Genomic DNA, 9,568 nt, shown 5'->3' with positions numbered 1-9,568 from the left:
TTAACCCTTAGCTGTAAGCTAGATATGCACAAGTCATGTCGGTGCCACATAATGCAGACACACATGTTCCTAGATCCTGTGCATAGTTTATGGATAACGTGTAGTTGGGAAGTTAAGAGTAGAAATAACTAGTATTTAGTGTAGGAGGAGGGTTGGGGGTGGGTAGGGAGGGGGTTGGTATGGTTTACTTTGAGCAGGTCGGTTTCAGTTTTAATAAACAATTTTAGAGAATTGTGTATCTTATATTTGAGTCTTTCGTGTTTTAGACATTGATGCATTTAATAGTTTTAACGAGTTGCCTTTTGTTTTATCATTCTGGTGTTTATCTAGATGTGCTGTGTATCTTATAAGAAGTTCTTAAAAGTTCGAAGTTATTTTAGCATATAGGTTTTTTTTATGGTCTTAACAGTTAAACATGTATTACGTTATCATTAAGATTCATGCTTTGTTAGCACTAAGCAGTTGTTTTAATCAGTCTGGTTTTCTCCTGTTTTCATCTTATGAACATTCTAAATGTTAGACTAACTTATTGTCTTGTACAGAATAACAACTGTGTGAATGGTGCTATACTGAATGAAAGAGTGTGACATGAAGTTCTTTTACATCATTGTAAAGAGTGTGAATGACGTTTTTAGTTTAGATGTCAAGCGCTTAGAGCAAGCCTTTTTAACGAAAGTTTTTGATTTAGCGCTATATAAATGTTCTTCTTCTTATTATTATTATTATTATTCTCAACATTAAGATATTGGATGTTGATGATTAAATGATGAAATGAATAAAAACATTACTTTTTAACTGAATTAATCAACAAAAATATAAATAAATAAAAACGTGTTCTACTACAGCACTTACAGGAACATAGAAACGGTTGCCAGGTAAACTCACATCATGGCACTGCCAAGAGAGAGAAAAAAATGAAACATAGACAACAAAGGGATAAAAGGAAGGGGAAAGCAAAGGCCTGACTTCTTTACGGGCTTGTAAGTCGCTTGAGGCGTGAGAGCCATTGTTGGCTGACGAGGTAACAGTCGACATTGCTTGACGAGTGTTTCTTACACGCGAGAAGTGCTTGCAGCTAGCCGCTCGCTCTGCAAGACAGCGAGAGTTATATGAAACGGTTTGACGGCTAGCTACGCAAGAATTAAACACCATTGGGTGATACCGAAAAGGGTGTCTGCACTGGTCGGCAAACAGCCATGAACATCCAATCGGATTGGCAGCTGTGCGGCTGCCATTTGTTCTCGCGTAGCGAGCACCTCTAAGCCATGCTCACCTACTCTCGCCAAATCCTAGCCTTTCTCGCGGCGAGATTTGCTCAAGAAACGCAACTTCCTCGCCCCACTCGCCAAATCTCGCGTCAAAGAAACGGGTGACTGGCTGCAAGGCTGCAACCGCAGAAGCGATCGAAGTCTGCAAGCGGTGGAAGGTGTCTCCGATTTCTCAACATCAGCTTTTGTTGACTTGTACGCGTGAGGAAGGTAGGTTTGGACAGCGTTTTGTTTCTTGTTGGTGTTGCCATTTTTTATGTTAACGTTACTTTTATCGGTGACAGTTGTCGATCGTAGACATAAAGTCGTAGTTCGCCGCTCTTTTCTATGTTGTCTTGGGATTGACAGTGACAACAGCAGGATTATCACAAGGAGCAGCAGCAGCACTATGTACTTCTTGAACGTTTTTCACCTGTTCTTATGTTAGGCCCGAGATTGTTTCGATTTCGCGGCAAGTAGATGCTCAAAGACAATCTTCGCGCTTTTTCTTTTTTACATTTTGGTCAAGTTTGACTAAATGTTTTAACATAGGATTTAGCGCTCTACAAGTGTTATACATTATTTCTACATACATTACTTCTTCATAAAAAAAACTTGTAAAAAATAAATGTTGATTCGGAAGAAAAAAAAAGAAGAAAGGTTGCATGTTGGAGGAAACTTAACATAAAATGATATGCGAGAAGAACAGCTGAGTATGCGTATAATATGTCCTGTGTCAGTCCGCGTTTCGTCAGCTCACACATTGCAACTGCACCCCATTACTGAAAATGGGTGTGGAGCGATTGTTTGTTTTGGGCCGTGTATAGTTCTGTAGATCCTGTTCGTTCCGCACCACCAACTTGGTCTTTACATTACACAGATTGTGTCAGTAAAGATTGATGGATGGCTTTGCGTTATCAGCGGAAAAATAATCAATAATCACCATGAAAGTGTACGCTTGAGCGGGCACGAAGAGAATTGTATAGCAGGGATATCGTTCGGCGTCGGCAGTCGACAAAACGCAGAAGCTTCATTCTAATCGCCCCAAACTTTGTCGTCATTTCGGCAGATCTGCCAAACTATTCCGACAGCAAGGAAAGGTGATGCTAATAGGAATGCCTAAAACTTCCCAACATTGCCGGAACTTCTGGGACCATGAAGGCAAATTTGCAAACATAAATCCAAGAAACATCCCCTGGGAAGCAATTGTGTGCGTGTGTGTGTGTGTGTGTGTGTGTGTGTGTGTCTGTGCGTACGTGCGTGCGTGCGTGTGTGCGTGCGTGCGTACGTGCGTGCGTGCTTGTGTTTGTGAGTGTATGTGTGTGTGTGTGTGTGTGTGTGTGTGTGTGTGTGTGTGTGTGTGTGTGTGTGTGTGTGTTTGGGTATATAGAATTCCCACTCTTTGTATTATTACTTTTTTTTACATTTAGTCAAGTTTTGACTAAATGTTTTAACATAGACGGGGGAATCGAGAGGAGGGTATGATGTATGTGTGTCTGTGTGTACGTGTAGAGCGATTCAGAGAAAACTACTGGGCCGATCTTCATGAAACTTGACATGAAAGTTTCTGAGTGTGATATCCCCACGATTTTGTTTTGTTTTTGATAAATGTCTTTGATGACGTCATTTCCGGCTTTTTGTGAAAGGTGAGGCGGCACTGTCACGCTATCATTTTCAACCAAATTCTTTGAAAGTTTGGTCAAGTAATCTTCAACGAAGCCCGGTCAGTTTGGTATTGTATTTCAACTTGGAGGCTTAAAAATCAGTTGATGAGTTTGCTCATTAAAGTTGTCATTAAAATCGAATTTTTGCAAACAGATTTAAAATTGATTGCATCGTATTATTCATCAAATTCTGAATCTAAAAATACATACATATGTTATGTTTACTCTTATAATGTGATCACAATTAACGAAAATAGTTTAATTAGTACTACGATTAAATGTTAAGAAGTCGATCCAAAAATAATTTCATCTTATTCTTTACCATTTCCTGATTCCAAAAAAACGTATAGATATGATATGTTGTATTCAAAACAAGCTCAGAAAGTTAACAAGAATACAGAAAAGCGCGCTTTCCTGCTTGGCGCAATTCGCTACCGCGCTATTCTGGCTTGTCAATTTCACTGCGTTTTATAATAATAATAATAATAATAAATGAGCATTTATATAGCGCAACATCATAACTTTACAATTATGCTCTTTGCGCTTGACACATTTAAAATTAAAACACAGTTATACAAGCATTTACATCTACATTCATAGTCAGCAACGCTTAATTAAAAGCATTCACCATCAAACATACATTACAAAAGATTCTTCTACTAAGTAAGTAATAAAAACATGAATAAAATAGGTAGTGAAATGCACGTGAAAAGTGAGCGATTTCCTTCTCGCGGGGATTGACGAAGCTGTATTGTCTTGGTGAAAAAATGCAGTGCGTTCAGTTTCATTCCGTGTGTTCGACAGCTTGACTAAATGTAGTAATTTCGCCTTACGCGACTTGTTTTTTGTTTGTCTTTGTTTAAATTAAAAAAAATTTTTTTTTATGCATTGATTGATTTCCTTGCTTATTAATCTTTAGGATTTTTGTGCACGCAAGAACGCACACGCACGCGCGCACACACACGCACGCACGCATGCACACACAAACGCACGCACGCACGCACACACACACACACACACACACACACACACACACACACGCACACACACAGACACACACACTCACACACACACACACACACACAAACAATGTTGTCTGTGTACCATACATTTGTGTGTGCGTGCGCGTTAATGTATTACGTTTGTATATCAGTCTATCTGTGTCCGTCTGTCTGTCTTTATATGCATATTTTGTCTGTCTGTTTGTCCGTCCGTCGGTCTATATCAATAGATAACACCCTACTTATTTATCTTTCAGTATTTCGTCTCACCACAGGCTCAGATTCAAGCAAGTCTTCTTCAACTTCCAGAATGTCGCTGCGAAGTCACTGTCTTCTCGTCGCTATATGCGCATCTGTGATCTTTTGCACATCCAGGACCACCGCTGTTGTTCAAACAACGTTTGAGGTAAGTTTGTAGGCCCTGTTTGTCTTCTCAAAATAAGTAAAGTATAACAGATCGATGACAAGGTAGTCTGTGTCGTGTGGAGTGTGCTTTATGTATTTAGCTAGCAAAGATTATGTTTGGTTTAAAACGGATTCTTTTTATTTAAAATTGGTATTATGAAACAATAAATAGCAAACAATTAGGGCACGAACTCAAGTGATAGCTGATCCTAAATAACAAAGGATTATTTGATGTATTTACTTTCAGGCTGGTCTACCTATATCATTTTGCTCCCAAAGTTTAGTTTTATCACACTTAGAACAAACCATATGAGATCAAATTTAAGACAATTAGTTTAAGTTTGAGGCCTTTTTCAGAAGTATTTTACTGGACTACATGTTCACTTTAAAGTTTAAGGATAAAAGAGACCTAACACATTGATAGATATTAAAATGTAGACTACATTTATTGCCTATTCTGCGAGTGAGACGACCAAAATGTCCCTAGCTTATTTTCCGACTGGATCCGTGGAACACAGACAGCGTTTGTTTTAGTAGAGACTTTGACAGGAGACACGTGGCTACTGAACTTCTTGCAGGCAAACTCAAAGTACCAGGGAGTGCTCCAAACCAAAATACTAGTCATAAACGTTATCAACTCTTAGCTCTATTTTTTTCATGACTTTTTCCAACACGCCTCGGTTACCCTCAATCTCATGGGTGCCTACATCAGAAAAAATAACTTCATTTTAACGATTAGTTGAACAGAATGTGAACTTTGTCGGAAAATTAGTTTGGATTGTTTGTGATATCCACAACACTGACGTGTAAAATATCACAGGTTAGGAGCCACGACAGTTTCCATAACTCCTCGTGGCAATTTCTTTAATCAAGTTGTCATTCCTGCCTAGAGATTGAACTGAGGGGGCCCGGGTAGCTCAGGTGGTAGAGCACTGGACTTGTGATCGAGAGGTCGCTGGTTCGAATCCGGGCCGGGACGGACACGGGTCAACTTTATGTGCAGACCCAGAGACGGTATCCATCTCCCACCCCCGTGTCACCACAATGGCACGTTAAAGATCTTGGTCATTCTACCATAAGTGCAGATGGCTGATACCACCTAAACACGCAACCATCAAAAAGCCGTGAGGGCGTAAAACTCGAATCGTATAAACCAATTCATGTCCAATATAGGCAATTAAGACCTGACGGACAATAAGCCTTTTAAAATTTACTTTTAGATTGAACTGAAAGTGGGCAACCGAAATGACGTTTTCTCTCGTTTAACTGACCCCCAGCATTTCGGACTAAGTGTTTAAAGGATTCATGCCTTATTTTAATGGCTTTTTTAGCATAGGCCCCAATCATGTTCTCTAAAGTTTCTATAACTTTGGACAATAGTATTCAATAGTCAGTCAGTCAGTTCTAAATAGCAGGTGTCCCCTCTCAATATCCCTCGTAGAAAATTGCTGTGTAAAAGCCGCCGATCTGGTCGCAAAATGAACAGCGGCCATTTGGAATTCATGACCAGGTGAACTGTGACGAATTTCATTGAAACTGATATCCTCATAAATTACAGGTATCTTCTATAGGTAGACAGAAAATCAAACAAAACTCTTGGCAAACAAAACTTTGGGAGCAAAATCAAAATTGGTACACGTTTTAGGATTTCTCTGTTGGTTTTTTATTTGTTAATTTATGTATCTTTTATTTGTCTAATTGTATACCTTCATAAACTTCAACACAAATATGTGGATGTACGCGTATAAAAATTGGCAAGAACGATCGATGTGTGCGTATGTGTGTGTGTGTGTGTGTGTGTGTGTGTGTGTGTGTGTGTGTGTGTGTGTGTGTGTGTGTCTCTCTCTCTTTCTCTCTCTCTCTCTCTCTCTCTCTCTCTCTCTCTCTCTCTCTCTCTCTCTCTCTCTCTCTCTCTCTAAGACTATCTCTCTCTCTTTGACTTACCACTAATGCTTATATATTTATTGTGATAGATTTTTTCACAGCCATAATTTCGTTGTTTCCGCTGTCATACAGATCTGCGAGCAATGCGCCGGTGCCCCGAACTCGTTGAAAACCATGAATCTGGCGTCCGTCACAGCGTGTGCCATTTTCTGCCGCCACCCGGGTGGCGTTACCGGGTGTACTGCCATCCACTACGATACCCAGACTTCTGAGTGCAAGTTGTGGGACGGTCCTGGCCCCAGCGCGGGTGCTGGCGTGGTTTTTAAAGTCACACCATAATTGTTGTGTTTATAAGCAATGATCTGCAGAGAGAGATGGATGGGAGGAGGTGGGGGGGGGGGGGGGGGTATTTTTTGTTTGGTTTTACTGCTGATAATTTGATGACCTGTGAAGACAATTTGTTTAATTACCGATAAATCAGTGCTATAATCAAGAATCAATCCAACAATCTGTCAATCTGTCAAGATATCAGAAAATAAATGAATATACAGTAGATAGATAGACTGATGAATAAATAGATGGATAAATTAATTAATGATAAAATAATAAAATAATTAAGACAATAATAAATAGATCCTTCAATAATCAATAAACATAGTGCAGAGACCGCTCGAAGACAAGGGTTTTAGACAAACCCGCACACCTTCAATATAATGACTACTAGTACTGCTATATAATTCATCTCTTAAATTTCGGTTTGTTTTGATCTATGAAATGTTACACTAAACTGAACAAATTGCTGCGGACCATGTTTTCTTGTCAAAGTGTGTTCGATTTTTTTTCTGTTACTGTTTTGTCAGAAATAATATATTTTTGTGTTCGAAATGTATTGCCATTGTAAATTCTACAACCACTTGAAAAGGATGTCCTTTTCTTTTTTTCTCTTTCTGATTTTTAGAAAATGTATTGAATCAATGTTTGACACATATGGCATAATAATTATTAGTAGTAATTCCGCAGCCAAACCCTGGGAGAAATTGTTTTTGCTTACTGGTACATCAGTTTTCCGGCCATCCGACAAATACAGTCCGTCCATTTTTCCATTCTTCTACCTTTGATTTTTTTTCAACCACAAAAGCTGAGACAAACAAACGTGATACTCATGTGAATTTGTATTAATATTATTCATTTTTATTTTTTATTTATGGCAACAACATACTTGGCCTTTGTCGTCTCTCGAAGTTATTCCATCGTTTTTTTCCCCTTCTTATTTACCCTGTGCAACTTTAAAATACCAACAAATCAATAACACAACAACTCATTTTCAGTTTATCTTGGCTCAATAAAGTTAGTTATTTCTAATATTTACATTACGATTTTTTTTATTTTTTTGTTGCTGCTATGTATCTTACCATGCAATTATCCTATTATAAACATTCTTGAATAAAATTGAGTTATCTATACTAGTACATGAGACTTGTGTTATTTCATTAAATTAGTTTAAAAACTGTAACAAAAATACACCTTAATCCTTACACGATAACCGTCAATGCTCTGTGTGTGTGTGTGTGTGTGTGTGTGTGTGTGTGTGTGTGTGTGTGTGTGTGTGTGTGTGTGTGTGTGTGTGTGTGTGTGTGTGTGTGTGTGTGTGTGAGCATCCTTCGGAAGGGACACATACCAATTATCATACGTAATGTGTATTTTTGACCAAAATGTGACATTTTACACAGATCGAGGCAGTCCTTGGCCTCAAGGTGAACAATGCCTGTCGATCGATATCTGTGTCAAATGTCTTATTTTGGTCAAACATACAAATTACGTTTTTGTGTCGATCTATTTTAGTTAGAATTTATTTTATTCATTTATTTTTGATTAACGCACACAAACATGCACTTTTTTGTTGTTTCGGTAAGCCGCCAAAATATGAATTTTGGTGGGCCTCTGAAGTCACATGGCTCAAAGAAAAACACCCCTGTCGTCTATTCTCAGTCAGCAGATTACGTGCTCGAAGGAGGATTCAAAGACAACCTTCTATTGTTTACCTCACACGTCTTTTTTCCATCTTTCTTTTCTTTTCTATTTTTCTTCATTTCTCTCTGTCTCGATCTCTGTCTCTCTCTGCCTGTCTCTCTCTGTCTGTCTATGTTTCTGTCTCTCTTTCTCTCTGTCTGTCCGTCTCTCTCTGTCTGTCTGTCTCTGTCTGTCTGTCTCTCTCCCTCTCTCTCCCTCTCTCTCTCTCTCCCTCTCCCTCTCCCTCTCTCTCTCTCTCTCTCTCTCTCTCTCTCTCTCTCTCTCTCTCTCTCTCTCTCTCTCTCTCTCTCTCTCTCTCTCTCTCTCTCTCCCCCCTCTATGTTAATCAGCGTAGACCAACGGATTACATTAAATATACAAAGTACCTTCCTTCTTCTGTAAACCATCAAGTTAACTCCTACACATCTATCCAGAGTTTCACATGACGCAAAAAGATCCTGTCACTTTGACACATACCAAAAATCAACAGCGTGTCTGCTTACCGTGAATCGTGGAAATGTTTAGTTGCGGTTTGAACAAAGCCATGGAATTGATTATATAACAAAGGGGCACAGCAAGATAAACTTATGAACGTGGAAATAGATTTAACTGGAGATTTACCAGGACATGGAGGTATCTTTCAGCTATTGAAATCCTGCACTGTCATAAATCGCACACAGAGCCATTGTTTGCAGTGCTTCAGACAAAATGTTTGCGGATGGAGATCGGATGTGCGTGTAGCACTTAATTAACTTTCAGCCACACAAGAGATCTGGCGTATGCTATGAAAGGAGTGTATCATGCAGATGTTTTCCTGCACTCCCTGACCTGCGGCGCATTACTGCGAGACAAAAGTACATTACTATTTTCAACGGCATTATGTGACATGTTGTGACTGTGGGGGGAAAACTGACTGTGGATATCTATACATAATAATACGAATAAAGAATGAATAATATTAAGATCGAACCAACTGTCTTAGTTCAAGGACAGTGAAATAAAATGGTGAAAATATAGCCATAGCAACCAGTACGTACAGTAGGTTTTTGGGGTTGTTGTTGGTGTTGTTGTTTTTGTTGTTGTTTTCTTTTTTCCCCTTCACACACACACCCGCGCACACACAATCACGCTCTCGCACACACACATACACACACACACGCACACACACACACGCGCGCACACACACACACACGCACGCACGCACGCACGCACACACTCTCACACACACACACGCACGCACACACTCACACACACACACACACACACTCACACACACACACACACACACACACACACACACACACACATCCACATACATCCTCGCTCATTTTTTTAATTGACATATTTCTTCATCAGC

General features: G+C 39.4%; 2 long non-coding RNA genes across 2 annotated transcripts; one reads left to right on the top strand and one right to left on the bottom strand.

Moving 5' to 3' along the window:
- Positions 1-384: 384 nt before the first annotated feature.
- On the bottom strand, positions 385-5,512 carry LOC138981658 (uncharacterized). The gene is made up of 2 exons (XR_011460686.1): positions 5,310-5,512; positions 385-730 (listed from the first exon to the last, which is right to left on the bottom strand). It is a non-coding gene; the product is annotated as an uncharacterized lncRNA (long non-coding RNA).
- Positions 1,320-7,670, top strand: LOC138981657 (uncharacterized). Its single transcript, XR_011460685.1, has 3 exons — positions 1,320-1,478; positions 4,170-4,318; positions 6,334-7,670. It is a non-coding gene; the product is annotated as an uncharacterized lncRNA (long non-coding RNA).
- The last annotated feature ends 1,898 nt before the right edge of the window (positions 7,671-9,568 follow it).

This window comes from Littorina saxatilis, linkage group LG12, assembly GCF_037325665.1.
Source record: "Littorina saxatilis isolate snail1 linkage group LG12, US_GU_Lsax_2.0, whole genome shotgun sequence".
NCBI lineage: Eukaryota > Metazoa > Mollusca > Gastropoda > Littorinimorpha > Littorinidae > Littorina > Littorina saxatilis.
This window is presented reverse-complemented; position numbering and strand designations above follow the sequence as displayed.